The sequence below is a fragment of the Sus scrofa genome, chromosome X (genome assembly GCF_054392235.1).
Source record: "Sus scrofa isolate SSC_HxYL_T2T_F1_AM1 chromosome X, Sscrofa_HxYL_maternal_Yorkshire_Landrace_v2.0, whole genome shotgun sequence".
NCBI classification, from domain to species: Eukaryota; Metazoa; Chordata; class Mammalia; order Artiodactyla; family Suidae; genus Sus; species Sus scrofa.
This window is the reverse complement of record NC_139401.1, coordinates 122,716,477-122,734,286: the sequence shown is the minus strand read 5'-3', so window position 1 is coordinate 122,734,286 and position 17,810 is coordinate 122,716,477. Positions and strand designations below refer to the sequence as shown.

The 17,810-nt window shown below is 44.9% G+C and overlaps 1 protein-coding gene across 8 annotated transcripts in view; it reads right to left on the bottom strand.

The window, feature by feature from the left end:
- The window catches only part of LOC110257774 (uncharacterized), a 431,217-nt gene that overhangs the window by 26,277 nt on the left and 387,130 nt on the right, over positions 1–17,810 (bottom strand). For all 8 annotated transcript variants that reach the window (XR_014834733.1, XR_014834728.1, XR_014834731.1 and 5 more), the window contains 3 exons: positions 7,417–7,514; positions 2,038–2,226; positions 1,203–1,287 (listed from right to left, as the gene is read on the bottom strand). The gene's annotated coding sequence lies outside the window, so the exon portion shown is untranslated. The remainder of the gene's footprint in view (positions 1–1,202; positions 1,288–2,037; positions 2,227–7,416; positions 7,515–17,810) is intronic.

Genomic DNA, 17,810 nt, shown 5'->3' with positions numbered 1-17,810 from the left:
GAAATCAATTCTAAAGGTTTTGGCGTGCTGTTTTCTGCTGGGTGATGGTGAATTCTGCAGAGGCTAATGTTTTTTTTCTTTAATGGTGACATCTCCACTTGAAAAGTGGTTTGCTAAGGAACACACACTGGCGGCGGAGGGAAGTTGCCTTTCCCTGTAGGAGTCTGAACACATCTTGGCCATTATGCCTTCTGGTTGTTGACCCAATGCTGTAAGGTATTCAGAAGGGATCTGGTTTTAAGTGAATTTCGACTTTTCTATTAGGCATATGGACTAGATTTAGTTGTTCCTGGGTCTTTCTGATTTCCCACTCGTATTTCTCTCTGATGTTCTTAATCTATGAACATGTCCAACGAAAGAATGTCTTAAATAGCGGCCCCCTTTGCAGTCAGCACTTTCTTCTCCCTTCCTTCCTCCTTCTCTTCCTCCCTTCTTCCCTCCCTCCCTTCCTTTCTTCCTTCCTTCTTTCTTTCCTTCCTTCCTTCCTATGTGTTACACAGTTAACCATCCACAAGGCAGAAAAGGAATTCAGTGAATTTAGAGCAGTTTACATCACTCTTGATAACTTTCTGACTCTTCAAAATACCAGGTATATTTTCTCAAAGTTTTGTTTGTTTGTTTTTTGCTTTTTAAGGCCACACCCACGGCATATGGAGGTTCCCAGGCTAGGGGTCCAATCAGAGCTACAACTGCTGGCCTATACCACAGCCACAGCAACACAGGATCCGAGTCGCATCTGCGACCTACACCGCAGCTCACGGGCAACGCCAGATTCTTAACCCACTGAGCAAGGCCAGGGATTGAACCTGCGTCCTCATGGATGCTAGTCAGACTCCATGTTTCCTCAAAGTTGTAATCACTGGGCACATGACGTTTTGTGTTCTGCTTTTTCTAATTGCCATTATTTCATGCAGACATTGCTGCACATGGAAACTTACCACCTGCTCAATGCTCTGCTGGCTGTGCAGCGAACCACTGAGATGATGCGCTCGTCTTGCCTTAGCCAGTTCCCATACTATCGGGCATTTGGGTCACTCTGATTTTCCTCTGTTATAACTGAATTTGCTATAAATAGCCTTATTAAATTAGGTTTTGGTTTTGGATTATTTGCATGGGATAGACTCCCTTATGTGAGATTACCAGGTCAAAGGGCAGTTCGAGAGGCATGCTATGAGAGCTCTCATAGAAGCCTCTGTACTTACCATTCAGCAGCTCCTGCCTGAATCCTTCATCCACAAGGCCATCCAATAGTCCAGTGGAGTCAACCCATCTTCATGCTTTTCATAACTGAAAAATTGTGAGTCATGATTTTACAGACTTTTTAAAGATTTTTTACTTTCTTATCCAGAATTAAGAATACCAGTTTGTGAGTGATGAGAAGATGACAAGATCTTTTGAGAAAAAACACATTAAAGACTCATTTGAAATGAAGGCTGTCATTTGTACCCTGTGCCTAGCCAGTGGGAGTCAACCAACAGCCTCTGCTCAGGGCACATGGGATTGAGCTCAGTCAGGGCCCCCTGAGCTGCCAGCCTCCTTTGTGTTCATTTGCAACTGGGCTGATTTGTTTCTTTGATGAGAGATAAACATGTATTGTGTTAAGATTGATTTATTTTTGGAGTTCCCTGTTGGTTCCGCTGGTTAAGGATCTGGCATTGTCATTGCAGCAGCTTGGGTCACCACTGTGGTGGGGGTTCGATCCCTGGCCCAGGAATTTCTACATGCCATGGGCATGGCCAAACGAAGAGACGGATTTCTTTTTGTCTTCACTCATTCATTTACTTATTCATTCATTCCACAAACCTTTCTTGACTAATCCCCATTTGCCAAGCATTGTGCTAGGTACCAGGCAACTTATACAGCAGTCCAAGGTTACACACGACTAGTTAAAGGCCTGGGGCTAAACAGTGGCTGAGCCGCACCTTTGGACGCAGCTGGCCAAGAGCTGGCAAAGCACAGCCTCTACCCCAAACAGGGCGTCATTTATAGGAAATTTTTAAATTGCTGAACCAATTATTTACATGCTGAGTTCTATACCTTCGCAAGGGCTCAAGCTGTCAACATAATATATCTCGTTACAACCATCGCTGGGCATGGAAAGGATTCTTTTTCAAAGCCGTGAGTGCGAAACATCAGTTAGTCACAGGAGAGCGCAGTGAGCTGGCATTCGTTCGAGATTTTGCACTTTGGGGAGGAAGGGAAGCACATTTGCTTCATCTTTTATACCTGAATAAACAAAAGAGAGACACCAAAACCACTCCATTTGGGTTAGTTGATTCTTTTCTTTTTTCTTTTTTGTCTTTTTGCTATTTCTTTGGGCTGCTCCCACGGCATATGGAGGTTTCCAGGCTAGGGGTCGAATCGGAGCTGTAGCCACCGGCCTACGCCAGAGCCACAGCAACGCAGGATCCGAGCCGCGTCTGCAACCTACACCACAGCTCACGGCAACGCCGGATTGTTAACCCACTGAGCAAGGGCAGGGACCGAACCCGCAACCTCATGGTTCCTAGTCGGAATCGTTAACCACTGCGCCACGACAGGAACTCCCCGGGTTAGTTGATTCTTTAATTAGACTCTCGATTAACTGTAGATGCACACAGTGACCAGACAACAGAGACAGCTAGGAAGGTGGCTTTTTCCCTCGGCCTACAATATTCACCAGAAGAATGACCGCACTTCTGCAGAAGGCTACCGAAATCAATAGCAGCTTTCTTGGACTTCAATTCCGGGAGCTGCAGCTGCCCTGGAAAAACTACCTTTCCTTGTGTCACTTTTGATTTCTTTCCTCAAACAGGAGAAAGGCCAGATTCAACAAACACTGACTGGACCCCCACCAAGTGAGGGGCCCCTGGAAGGGCCGTTCCGTAAAGAAACTTTGGGAAGGAGCTCTAACCAGACGCTCTTCTTGCTCTCTGGGAGGAATGATTAAATGGAGTGGCTTGCATTGGGGGGGATATCTGGGAAATAGGAATATGAACTGGGTATTACATGATGACAAGAAATTGTCATTAATTGTATTAGTGATGAAAACGGCATTCTAGTTATCTAAGAAGATGCCCATATATATATACATTTTTTTCAAACAGGTAATATTTATTTATTTTTTAATTTTTAAAATTATATTTGATTTACAATGTTCTGTCAATTTCTGCTGTACAGCAAAGTGACCCAGCTGTAGGTGTGTATATATATATGTATGTACATATATATATACACATACACACATATATATACATTCTTTTTCTCACATTATCCTCCATCATGTTCCATCACAAGTGGCTAGATATGGTTCCACGGGCTATACAGCAGGAGAAGATGCCTATTTATTTATTTTTTGTCTTTTTGCCATTTCTTGGGCTGCTCCCACAGCATATGGAGGTTCCCACAGCCACAGCAACTTGGGATCCAAGCCGCGTCTGTGACCTACACGACAGCTGATGGTAACGCCGGATCCTTAACCCACTGAGCAAGGGCAGGGACCGAACCCGCACCCTCATGGTTCCTAGTCGGATTCCTTAACCACTGCGCCATGACGGGAACTCGGATGCCCATTTATTTTTAAAAGGTATCCTGAAGTCCACAGAGGTGAAGTAGCACAATTCTGGCACGTGCTTTAACATAACGCAGCCCAACACAGGTACAGGAGATTGAATAGATGAAGCAAATACGGCAAAAACATAGTTACTGCTCAAGCTGGCTGATGGGTCAATGGGGCGTCCCTGTACTATTTTCTTAGATATTTTGAAAGTTTTCTTATGCAAAAGAGTTTTAAAGGAGTGGCTTAATTTGAACACAGGTATGTTTTTCTTATTGGATTGATGGTCGGATCCTTTGGGATGGCTCGTTGAAAAAAATTAAGAGCAGCATTGTTTGCTGTCATATGACTTTACTGTCTATTGCAAGCAAATTCACAGTTCTGGAAACTTGTCACTGCGGCCGGCCCACTTAGGAAGGGCAGCCTTAGTAGAGATACACAGGCGCAGTGAATACAGGAGGCACCGCCTACCATTTCGATATTGGTGGGAGTGTGGGGAAGGAAAGACTGGTGCGCTAAATAAGGGATGACACTGAGAGCAGCTGGAGGCAGAGGCCGAGATTAGCCATGACTGAATCCCCATCTTTGCATACAGTAGTAGCAGTACCATAGCAATGGTTAAATCACAGGGTAATTAAAAGATCTCCTGGCTTAACAAGGGTATTTGTAAATATAACATAGTAGTTTCACTTTGGCAAGAAACTGGCATAGGAGTGAAAAAGTTAAAAACCCCTCTAAGTGAGGTGGAATCCTCTCCTTGGGGTCCTTGATAAAACTTACTGTTTTCCCCTTGGATTGGGGAAAGAGTGTTTTTTGTTTTTTTAAGTAGATGACACGGCAGCTTCGTTTATCCAGCTGCAGCCATCTGGCGCCTACAGCTGGCTTATCAGGTGAGTTTGCTGGCACCTGAGCGCTACAGGACCGCCTCCTCTGAGATGATTCCTTTCCAACACACAGCTCCTCCGCAGAGAAAGTTCTCCCCTACGGAAGAGGTAGCGACCCCGATGGACAAGGATAAACCCTGATCATCAGGCATCTGCAGAGCAGGCATGTGTCTTTAAGAATTAAAGTTCTCTGGGCTAGGACCTGGAGTTGGGCTGGAAACCATTTTTTGCTTGGGTTACTGTACCTGTGCTGATCTGGCAGAATATTCGAATGAAGTTTTTGGTTTTTTGTTTGTTTTTTAGCGAGCTCCTAAGACTTCTGGCAGAAAAGGGAAAACAAGCAAGTCCCTGGGACCATCCATGATATAAAGAGTCACTTCTAAAATCACAAACTGAGGAGTTCCTGGTGTGGTGCAGGGGAAACGAATCTGACGAGGAACCATGAGGTTGCAGGTTTGATCCCTGGCCTCGCCCAGTGGGTTAAGGATCTGGTGTTGCCATGAGCTGTGGTGTAGGTTGCAGACGCGGCTCGGATCCCGCGTTGCTGTGGCTGTGGTGTAGGCCAGCAGCTGTAGCTCCGATTGGACTCCTAGCCTGGGAACCTCCAGATGCTTAAGGTGCGGCCCTAAAAAGCAAAAAAATAAAAAAATCACAAACTGAGGAGTTCCTGTTGTGGCCCAGTAGGTTAAGTACCCGACTAGTATTTATGAGGATGAGGATGAGGATTCAGAAGGATGAGGAGGAGGGTTCGATCCCTGGGGACCCCTGGCCTTGATCAGTGGGTTAAGGATTCGGCCTTGCCGCAGGCTGTGGAAGCTATGATATAGATTGCAGATGCAACTCGGATCTGGTGTTGTGGTTGTGGCTGTGGTATAGGCCGGCAGCTGCAGCTCTGATTCGACCCCTAGCCCGGGAACTTCCATATGCCGAAGGTGCAGCCCTAAAAAAATTAATTAATAAACAAAATAAAATCACGAACTGAGAATCCTGAGTTTGATAAGGAATTTGAGAACTGTAAAGATGTTTCTTAGGTTCATTAAAGAAAGCTTGCATCTACACTTAAATTTGAATATGATGCTTAGGTTTTGAGAAATCATTGTCACCTTGCCAACGGATAAAAATGATCTGGCATTGACCGCACTGAACAGAGGCATGGCCTGGTAGGTGCCTTTGGAGAGCACCTGAAACCGCCAGGACCCAGCCACTTCAGGCACAGATGTGCTTGTCTTTCCTGAGCCGATGTCTTCCAGACAGGTTGGCCCTGATGTCTGGTTTTGTAAATTACACTGTGTTGCCCTCATCAACCTCTGCCATAAAATTATAGTGGTTTTCATGAGGATTCTCTGGCAATTAAGAAGTTATACAAATCATATTTTAGAATGTGAAAAGGGGTTTGCTCGTTTTTAACCACAATAAAAATATTCACATAATTTAAGATAAATCGTACATTGGTGGTGCACGATTAGAAAAGCTGCTCTGATTACATGTGAACAAGTAGGCATGTCCTGTGTGTTACCTTAGTTGTTAAATGTCTTCCATTGCTTACCTCTCGCTAGATAAACATTTTCTTTGAAAACTCAAAGCATTTAGTTGTCCCTTCTATAATGGGGTTTGTCTTATAGGAAATCCCTTAACTGTTTGTGTATTTAATCACCTTGTTCAAGGCTGCCAGTAGTTGCAAAATTTGCTCAATGCCCTTTTAAGTTCAGGAGGGAGAAGACACGGTATCTTTTTGCATAGTTGAGGCATCAGGTGCTGGTTGAAGGATTATTACCATACTCGGTTCCTTCTGTAAGAAAATTCCACCTAATGAGTTGTGTTTAAGTGGGAAGATATTCACGAACATTCTGACAGTGAAAATTTTCCTTTTTTTCTTTTTCTTTTTTTTTTTTAGGGCCGCACCTGCAGCCTATGGAGGTTCCCAGGCTAGGAGTCAAATCAGAGCTGCAGCTGGCTGCCTACACCACATCCACAGCAACGCAGGATCTGAGCCGCGTCTGTGACCTACAGCACAGCTCAGGGCAACGCCAGATCCTTAACCCACTGATCGAGGCCAGGGATCGAACCCGAAACCTCATGGTTCCTAGTCGGATTCGTTAACCACTGCTCCAGGACAAGAACTCCTGAAAATGTTTTTAATATTATCTTTTCTCCTCAACCTGCTCCCATTTGTAAGGTATTACTTTACTACTAGTAGGGCCTTTTCTTATAGATATTTCTGAATAATAATGGAATTTTTGTCTTTAGACACTTCTCAGGATAAAAGAAATGTCTTTAAAATTTTTTTTTGTTTATTATAGGAGTTCCCGTCATGGTGCAGCAGAAACAAATCCAGTTAGGAACATGAGGTGGCAGGTTCGATCCCTGGCCTTGCTCAGTGGGTTAAGGATCCAGTGTTGCCGTGAGCTGTGGTGTAGGTTGCAGATGCAGCTCGAATCCCGAGTTGCTGTGGCTGTGGTGTAGGCCAGCAGCTGTAGCTCCGATTGGACCCCTAGCCTGGGAACCTCCATATGCCACAGGTGTTGATTTGCAATGTTCTGTCAATTTCTGCTGTACAGCAAAGTGACCTCATCATTAAACACCTATAAATACATTTTTTTCTCATATCTTCCATCATGTTCTATCACAAAGAGATTGGATATAGTTCCCTGTACCATACTGCAGGACCTCATTCATTGCTTATCCATTCTAAATGTAATAGTTTGTATCTACTAACCCCTCAAAATCTCTTCAGTTGTATGTCACGGAAAGAACCATGTAAAATTCTTCAGGGTTAGTTCTTTGATCTGAAGGTTAAAATAATGTATATTTTTATGTAGTGTTTACCCTAGCCCTACCCCCCAACATCTGTCCCCCAAGCTGTATTTCTCTGGGAGTTTCCAACCTAGCTGAAAATAGCTTTAATTGATTGTTTTTTTTTTAATATTTGCAACTATATTTCAGCTAAAAAAATTACTAAACAAACAAAATGGAAATGAAATACCACTGTAACATTACCCATTTCTCCAAAGGGTGTATCGTCCTGAGCGTCCTATGGAGGCTAGTCAACAATTCTCTACATCCAGTTTCTCATATTTTTCTTGAAAGATTGAGCTCTGAAAAATCACATAAAATGAATCGATGAAAAATAATAATCACAATCTAAAGATATCCTCAAAAGAAAAATTCAACAATGCAAATATGACTTATTCATAGGAAACTTCTCTTTATTCCTAAAAGTTGACATTTTTCAAGTCCCAGTGTTTGAAAAACCTAACATGAATCTTCATCTGTGTCTACATCACGCTAAGCATCTGGATTTAAATGGAAAAATATGTATTTCTTAGCTACAAAAGAACAAACATTTGCAAATATCCATAGCATTGACTGTTACAGTCGATTGAGGTTATGTAGCAAGAGCCGGTGTTACACGCACCAATATGCCAACTATTCAATAACGACCCAGATTTAATTTCCTTCTGCTTTAACACGATATTCATTAATTTGATGGTGTATCTATTGCTGCTTCCAATGAAAACACATATACAAAAGACCCCTGGCTGCATTTTAAATGAAAACCTGCAGCCTATTAGAATCAACTATTTGCCTAATGTTGGTAAATTCATTGTTTTTCTTTTATTTCAAAAATTTTACTCTACTTATAGCATGGCCTTTCCCTGTGAGTCTGCAGGCACATTGTTAATAAATGCGTTTGCAAATATGATTATGCAAAGAACAAATGAATATTGATTAAACTGAATAATGCATTATTTTCGAGGATAAGTATATTAAATTAACTCTCGGTGAACAAACAGCATGAATTAAACCGGTTAGTGTTTTGAAGCTGTAACTACCTTATTTGGCACTGCTATGCACATGAGACAGCACTTGTGCTGCTTCTCCTCTTCTTTTTACTTACGATTTTTCAAAATGTATATAAGTAATATAGGTACCTTAAAGGAAAGTTGGAAAATGCAGATCTATTGAATAAGGAAAACGTCTATGGTTTTATCACTCAGACACAACCAGTAGCAGTATTTGGGCTTTCTAGTTTCATTATGGACGGCACAGAGTTTTTTTTTTAAACAGTTAACCCATCTTCTGCATTATGATACAAACTTTAAAATTGAGTCTTGGAGTTCCCATCCTGGCTCAGCAAGTTAAGAGTCTGAGTCGTCTCTATGAGAATGCGGGTTCGATCCCTGGCCTTGCTCAGTGAGCAAAGGATCTGGTGTTGCCGCAAGCGTGGGGTAGGTGGTAAATGCAGTTCTGATTTGACCCCTAGCCCAGAAACTTCCATATGCCACAGGTGTGGCCCTCAAAAATATTAAAAAAAAAATCTAAAAATCGGATCTTATTGTTTTTCTCCACTTTTTCATGTTTCCTTAGATTGCAAGATACTTATTACTGAGCAAAATCAATCACATTAGAAAACAAATAATTCTTTCATAGCTTCAAGCATTGGTTTTTAGGCTAATCTTGTTTGAGACTATTTATTGCAGAGAATTAAAGAAGTCTCTGAGTGGGTTTTTTTTTTTTTTTGTAGCATAAGTAATATAACAAATGCTTGGGGGTGGGGATGGAGTTTGAATTGCCAGATGGTTAGATTATAGGTATGATTAAGTATTCAATAACTGCTGTTAACATGGTGTACCAGGCACTTGGCATGTTCCATCCTATTTAACCCTTGCAACAATCTTGTGAAGTTGGTAACATTAGCATCCTGATTTTCAAATGGATAAACAGAGGCTCACCAGACATTGTGCTAGCCAATATTGCCCAGCTAAGTGACGGTGTCACATTCTGAATTTAGGCAGTCTGACTCTTGAATCTGTGTTCAAAACTTGTGCCATGCATAGGGTAGAAGGATGTGATAGCATGAAGTGTTTCCAACGCCCTGAGCACCTTTTGGCCAGGGCCTCTAATCTTTGGACACTAATGAACCCTACAGCACAGGAAACCACAGAAGGGACTTTGAAAACATGATTATCTCCAAAATCTACCCATAGTACTACTCCACCAATTAATTATAAACCAGAATCAAATGCTACCTTCTTCCTATACCTCCCAGGCTTTTTTTTTTTTTTTTTTTTTTTTTTGCTATTTCTTGGGCCGCTCCCGCGGCATATGGAGGTTCCCAGGCTAGGGGTCTAATTGGAGCTGTAGCCACTGGCCTACGCCAGAGCCACAGCAACGCGGGATCCGAGCCACGTCTGCAACCTACACTACGGCTCACGGCAACGCTGGATGGTCAACCCACTGAGCAAGGGCAGGGACCGAACCCGCAACCTCATGGTTCCTAGTCGGATTCGTTAACCACTGCGCCACGACGGGAACTCCGCTTTTTTTTTTTTTTTTTTTTTTTTAGGGCTGCACCTGCACCATATGGAAGTTCCCAGGCTAGGGGATGAATCGGAGCTACAGCTGCCAGCCTACACCACAGCCACAGCAACTCGGGATCCAAGCTGCATCTGTGACCTACACCACAGCGCATGTTAACACCGGATCCTGAACCCACTGAGCAAGGCCAAGGATTGAACCTGCGTCCTCATGGATTCGTAACCTGCTGAGCCACAGTGGGAACTCCTCCCAGTCTTGAAAGAAATCCTTCGTGTCAACTTGAGAAGATCCAAGCTCTCTCTCTCCGTGGGTCCCCCAACCCTTAAACATCACATTTCTCTGCCTCCTGCCAGGCTGGTCCAAGAGTGCCATATTGGGGCTTGCAAGCCCCACCATCCATCGCCGGTGGCCATAAGTGGTTCCAAGCAACTCGGAATGTCAGGCTTAGAGAGTTCCGAAGCAAGGAGTGCTCTAAGCAGTTCTTTCTACAGAGCAGGGATGTATTCTCTTTTCTATCTCGTGCTTAAATGACCTACAGGTAAGAAAGGATGAATCTTGGCCTCCTGGGAGAGGAAACTAAACCACTTTCTCTCGGAAGAAAGGACTGTGGTTTCAACGTGGGCTTAAGGCGGAGGGCGGGCGAGGGAAGCAGCCGGTTGTTCCTCCTGCTGCGCATGTCTGACCCCAGCCAGATAAGTGGCTCGCCCGCTGTTCCTGGGAGGGTAGGACGGGTCCTGCAGGAACAGCGCCATCCGCTCGCCCCTCCGCCCCTACCCATGCGCACTGCGCCCAGCAGTCCGCGCTCTCCCCCCAGTACGAATCTGCCCACGTCCCGTCCTGCCTCGACCGGCTCAGGGTCGTCCCACTGCACGTTTGCCAGAGCTATGAGGCTCTCTCCCCAGTATTTGTCTTGAACTCCACGGTCCCTCAGCCCAGGTCTCTAAACGTGCTCTCTCCCTGCCAGCCACGCTCTTTCCTTCCCTACGCCCTCGCCACCTGTCCCATGCCATCTCCACTTCTCTTCCAGTTTTTGAGGTAGAGATGGCTGCTCCCAGGTCCTCTCCCCGATGGCCTCCACCACCAGCACCCGTGACCGGGGTACATTTCCCTGCCCCTCGGCACCCTGCGCTTCTCCTTCAAGGCGCCCATCCCTCCCACCTTATTGTCATTCTTGTTTGATGTCTGTATTCCCCGACTAGACCGTAGGTTCAAGGAAGCCTTGGACCACGTGTGTATTTCTCCTTCAGGGAAAGGCAGAGAGAGAGGCGGTGTGCTCGAGGTCAGCTAAGCAACAGGGGCAAGAGGTGAGGCAAGTCCTTCCAGGTGGGAGGGACTTCGTGAGCAAAGCCCAGGAAGTGAGGGTGCAGGGAGCCGCGTGGACTTCAATAGCCTTACCATATAAGCCTTAGAGTAGGAAGTATAAGCCCTACTGTGTGGGGGGTCTATTTTTTTCTGAGACGATCAATAGTTTTTTTTTTTTTTTTCTTACAGGTTATTACAGAATATTGAGTAGTTACTTGTGCTACACAGTAAATCCTTGTTTATTTTTTATATAGTTGGGTATATCTGTTAATCCCAAACTCCTAATTTATTGCTCCCCCCTCTACCTCTTTGGTAACCATAAGTTTGTTTTGTATGTCTATGAGTCTGTTTCTGTTTTGTGAATAAGTTCATTTGCACTATTTTTAAAACTTTTTATATATTTTATGGCTGAGCCTGCAGCATGCGGAAGTTCCTGGGCCAGGGATCAAACATGCGCCAGAGCAGCAACCCGAGCCACTGCGGTGACAGTGCTGGATCCATAAATGCCACCAGCTAACTCCTTGTACTATTTTTTAGGTTCCACATATAAGTGATATTATATAATGTTTGCCTATGTGTGGCTTACCTGATTTAGTATGATAATATATAAGTCCATCCATGTTGTTGCAAATGGCATTATTTCATTCTTTTTAATGGCTGAGTACTATTCCATTGTATATATGTATCACTTCTTCTCTATCCACTCGTCTGTCTATGGACATCTAGGTTGCTTCCAAGTCTTGGCTATTATAAATAGTACCACTATGAACACTGGGGTGCATGTACCTTTTCAAATCAGAGGGTTTTCTTTCTTTTCCTTTCTTTCTTTCTTTCTTTTTCTTTTTTTTTTTTTTTTTTTTTTTTGTCTCTTTTAGGGCCATACCCATGCAGCATATGGAGGTTCCCAGGCTAGGGTTCGAATGGGAGCTACAGCTGCCGGCTTATGCCAGTCAAAGCATCACCAGATCCGAGCCGCATCTTCGACCTATACCACGGCTCACGGCAACACCAGATCCTTAACCCACTGAGCAAGGCCAGGGATCAAACCCAAAACCTCATGGTTCCTAGTCGGATTCATTTCCGCTGCACCACAACGGGAACTCTCAAAGCAGAGTTTTTGTCTTTTCCAGATAATTGCCCAGGAGTAGGATTGCTGGGTCACATGGTAATTCTATTTTTAGTTTTCTGAGGAATCTCCATACTGTTTTCCATAGCGGTTGTACCAATTTACATTCCCGCCAACAGTGTAGGAGGGTTCCCTTTTCTCTGCACCCTCTCCAGCATTTATTCTTTGTAGACATTTTATGATGGCTATTCTGAGGGGTATGTGGTGATACCTCATTGTAGTTTTGAGTTGCATTTCCCCAATAGTTAGCGATGCTAAGCATCTTTTCATGCGCCTATTGGCCACCTGTATCTCTTCTTTGGAGAAATATCTGTCTAGATCTTCTGCCCATTCTTTGAGTTTTGTTGTTGTTGTTATTCAGTTGTATGAACTATTTGTATATTTTGGAAATTAAGCCATTGTAAGTCACATCGTGTACAAGGATTTTCTCCCAGGCCATATGTTGTCTTCTTGTTTTGTTTATGGTTTTCTCTGCTGGGCAAAAGCTTATACATTTGATTACATCCCATTTATTTATTTTTGTCTTTAAGGAAATCAATAGTTTTAATCACGATCCCCCAAAAATTCGGGTGAGGGGCATGTAGAGATAGAATTTCAGGTGGCCCACAGACTCCCCTCAAGCATATCCATGGACCCCAGTTAAGACCTTTTAGAGACCTGTGTTGCTACAACCAGCCACAGACCACAGCCAAAATGAGGTCAGGGATTGTATCTTGTCCATCATTTAACTGTCAGTGCCTCGAACAGATATCTCAGACTTAACATGGCCTAACCCCACCTCAGGGATCTCTGCACCACACCCCTACCTGTTCCACCAACCTGCTCCTTCACCAGATTTCTTTTCTTTTTTGGGGGGTGGGGGTGGGAGGCGCACCCACGGTGTATGGAGGTTCCCAGGCTAGGAGTTGAATGGGAGCTGCAGCTGCCGGCCTGCACCACAGCCACAGCAACGCCAGATCCAGGCTGTATTTGTGACCACACCACAGCTGGTGGCAACGCCAGATCCTTAACCCGCTGATCAAGGTCAGGAATTGAACCTGTGTCCTCATGGATATTAGTCAGGTTCTTTTTTTTTTTTTTTTTTTTCCCACTGTACAGCAAGGGGGTCAGGTCATCCTTAGATGTATACATTGCAGTTACAGTTTTTTCCCCCACCCTTTCTTCTGTTGCGACATGAGTATCTAGACATAGTTCTCAATGCTATTCAGCAGGATCTCCTTGTATATCTATTCTAGGTTGTGTCTGATAAGCCCAAGCTCCCGATCCCTCCCACTCCCTCCCCCTCCCATCAGGCAACCACAAGTCTCTTCTCCAAGTCCATGATTTGCTTTTCTGAGGAGATGTTCATTTGTGCTGGATATTAGATTCCAGTTATAAGTGATATCATATGGTATTTGTCTTTGTCTTTCTGGCTCATTTCACTCAGTATGAGATTCTCTAGTTCCATCCATGTTGCTGCAAATGGCATGATGTCATCCTTTTTTATGGCTGAGTAGTATTCCATTGTGTATATATACCACATCTTCCGAATCCAGTCATCTGTCGATGGACAGTCAGGTTCTTAACCCACTGAACCACAAGGAGAATTACCCCCTTCACCAGATTTTTTTCTTCCCACGAATGGCTCCACTCCCCCTGGCCCCTCACGCCCTCGATTCTTCGTTTTTCACTACTCTTTCATCCCGTGCAGCAGCGAATCCCCAATCCATCTACCTCTCTCCATCTCCAGTGTTGGCAGCTGTCCCCTCCTGTCAGAGCTACTTGCTTTGACCAGTCTCCCTGCTTTCGTCCACCCTTGTTCCCTCCAATTTATTCCCCACCTTTTGGCCAGATCGTGTCAATCCCTCTGTTTTGTCACAGAGCTCAGTGGTGAGGCCAGGTAGGAATCATGGGATGGGAGAGAGATGAACCATAGCTAATATTCCATTCACAAATTACTCGGTTTATTGCTCAGAGTAGGGAAAACAGAAGGGGGTAAGGAAGCTCTCCAAGGAGGAGGCCGGGAGGAGACAGCTCCCTACAAGCAGCCGTCTCAGGTCTGGCCACAGGTCTCACGACAAGCATGAGCAGGAGTCACCCTCTGCTCCTCAGGGCCTTGGGCTGCGACCCTCTGAACAGCTCTCTGCAGCGAGGAGCCTTCAGGTCGCTGGGCTCAGTGCTCCGTTTTCAAGGGTAAGAGATACTTCGGGTGGGGGGGGGGTCCTTGGTTCTATTAGTTGCTCTTTCTGTTCCAGTGATGTACGTTGCCCATCAAACTTCTTATCTAAAGTAATACTCTTAGGAGTTCCTGTTGTGGCCCAGCAGGTTAAGAACCTAACATAGTGTCTGTGAGGATGCAGGTTTGATCCCTGGCCTCGCCATGATCTGCAGTGTAGGTCACAGATGCACTCAGACCTGGCGTTGCTCTGGCTGTGGTGTAGGCTGGGAGCTGCAGCTCCAATTCGACCCCTAGCTTGGGAATTTCTGTATGCCACAGGTGTGGCCCTGAAAAAAATAAATCAAATTTAAAAAATAAAGTAGGGAGTTCCCACCCAGGCTCAGCTGTAACAAACCCGACTAGCATCCATGAGGTTGTGGGTTCGATCCCTGGCCTTACTCAGTGGGTTAAGGATCAGCATTGCCCTGAGCTGTGGTGTAGGTCGCAGATGCAGCTTGGATCTGGCTTTGCTGAGGCTCTGGTGTAGGCCGGCAGCTGCAGCTCCAATTTGACCCCTAGCCTGGGAACCTCCATATGCCGCAGGTGTGGCCCTAAAAAGACAATAAATAAATAAAGAAATTAAGTAAGTAAGTAAGTAAGTAAAACTCTCGGTTTATCACCCTAAGACACTTGCAGTCGTACAGCAGAGGTTTTAAAATAACAGATATGGAAGTTCACATTGGCCACTATGACTCCAGTTTTAACGACTTCACATGTCTGAACATAGCTCAAATCCTATAAGTTTCACACAAGATGAATAGGTATCATAACAGACCTCGCATCGTAACACCCCCAAGCGGTCCATAGTTTCCCAAGGTACTTAGAATAAAAGTCGCTCTCTGGACCCTGGTCTGCAAGACTCTCCATATCTGGCTCCTGCCCATCCCTCTTGGATCTCACCTCACTCACCGCCCTCCCATGGCACTGGTCCTTGAACACGCTTCCTGTAGTGTCCTGCCTGCCTTAGGGCCTGTTCCCTTGGGACTCCCTTTGCCAGGAAACTCTTTCTCCTCATCTATTAGGTGGTTTCAACTCAACCTCCTCCTCTGAAAGATCTTCCCTCTTTTATCTTTCTAACACCTACTTCTATGGGAAATTAGCTTGTTCATAAATTTCTTTGCCAGTTCATTTGTTTTCTCCCCTCTCTAGAATGTACGTATTCCCTGAGGGCAGGAATCTTGGTGGCTTTTGCTGTGTTGTTGGGATTCACCTATGCATCCTGTTCCCCCAGAACAAATCTAGCTGTTTGTAGGTGTTCAATAAATATGTGTTGAGTAAATGAATACATTTCGAAAACATTGTTGGGATCCTGGAGGGTAAATACCATTGACTGGACTTGGAGTATATAGAGAACTTCTGTAGGCTCCGGTCGCTTCATCTGTAAAATGGGGTTAATCAAAATCGTTCTTCCCTAGGAGGACAGCATGAGTTAAAAGTAGATACTAATCCTACTGTGTGCCACAGTCTTGGAGAAAAGGAGCCCTGAGTACCGAGCACAGTGGGGCTGTCTCCAGGCACTGGATCGCATGGACACCTGGGCATGCTCAGAAGGCGGAGTGCAGGACAAACTGCAGGAAGGGCACCCCCCACACATAAGGCCACCAGGAGGTTGTGGTCCTGAAGCCTGCTTTGCCAGCTGCTCAGTTCTGCCAGGCAAGCCTCCTCTCTGCCAAGAGCCCTGGCACCCTCTCTTTCTCTCCAGCCATTCTTGCTGCCATTTCTGCCTTGAGTAGGGAACCAGTTGGCTCCCTCCCAGGTCTTGGCTTTGGGCAGAGAGAAGAATGACAACAGAAATATTTCCATTCCCCAGTTTACAGAGTGATGTTGCATGAGTCATCTTGTTTAACCTTCCCTCAATCCCTTCAAGATTGGCTTATTCTCCTTTTCCAGAAGAGGAAGCCGAGGGTCAGAGGCCTTGTTTGACCTGCCCGGGGTCACAAAGGCTGAAAGTGGTAAAGCCAGGATCTATCTACCAGGTCCGCCTATGTACTTTACATAACACAGCCCTGGATTTCCTGAGCACTGCAGGGCTGGGCTCTTAAGGTGAAATTCTGGTGAAAAGTCCCACCTCCCTCTCCAGATCCCTCCTTCTGTGGCTCCCAGTGGACAGGGCGCAGAGCGCTGGGGACCCTCAGTGCAGTCACTGGGAAAGACAGTGCAGTCCCTAGGCAAGCCATCCACAGCTAGCTTGAGGACTCAGAGGTTAAGTTAGGAGCAGGTCCCAGCATGCTTGAATGGATATTTCTCTGGAGGCCCTTGAACATCTTTTAAATACAATAAAGTGAATCAGTATTGCTGACGTCATGAATTTTGTGGTTTCAGCTTTTTGGCTAGCAGCCATGGCCATGACCTATGTGGTCTGCAGCCAGAGGCCAGGCCAGTGGCTGCCTCTGGAAAGCTGCACGGACTTGGGCAAATAATATCAACAGAGGTAAGTAAGCTTATAAAATCTTTATGTTACAATGAGGTAAACCTTGTGCAGTCAGCTCTGCTGCTTGGAGAGATTTGACGAGGTCTCTGAGAACAGGCTTAATTTCGTATCTGCTGCCTGCCCCCATTCTGCAGAAGGGAGATGTGGAAGATTACAGAGTAGATTTGAGACTAGCCAGGAAAGAAAGATGTGTAAATTCTAACTGAAAGTAGGAACCCATAGGTCCCGCTTGAAATAAATAAAGAGGGAGAAGGAAAAGTATCTCCTTGCATCAAAAACCAACTAATAAATGTTTAAGGGATAATTGGATTAGAAAAAGCACCATTTGGCCGCCATCGTAGTAATAATTAATTTAGCCAAGAAACATCAATAGATGCTGAAATTAGTGGGTGAAAGTTTGATGAGGGATGGGATATTGACTTAGTCTCAGAGTACCTCCCCTCCCCGCAGAATACGTATTAATTACAACAGGAATAACTTTACTGTGGAGAAGGCTGGCAAAGACTGGCACCTTAATGAAGTGATCAAAGTGAAAATAGCACTAGTCATGGGACAAATTGAAATCACGGGCCACCTGATAGGATGCAATGAGAACCCAGCATTGCATCTGTGCTATTCCTGCCAAAGTCGCACAACTTAAATCGAATCGAATCATGAGGAAACATCACAGGAACTGCAGATAGGGGGCATTCTACGAAAGGAAGGGTCTGCGCGCTTCAAAAATGGAGGGGCTGAGGAACTGTTCCAGACTGAAGGAGACGAGAAAAGACGGGAAAAGTAAATGCTACCCCAGGATCCTGGATCGGACCCTTTTGCTATAAAAGACATTCATTATTGGGGCATTTGGAGAAACTCGAGTGGAGTTTTTGCATTAGATGGTGGTGCTGTATCACTGTTAACATCCTGGGCTGGACGATCGTTTTGTGATCATGTGCCTCATACGTAATGTCCTTCTTTGCCGGAAAATATACCAAAGCATTCAAGGGTGTTAGGGGATCAGTTTGACAGCTTACTAT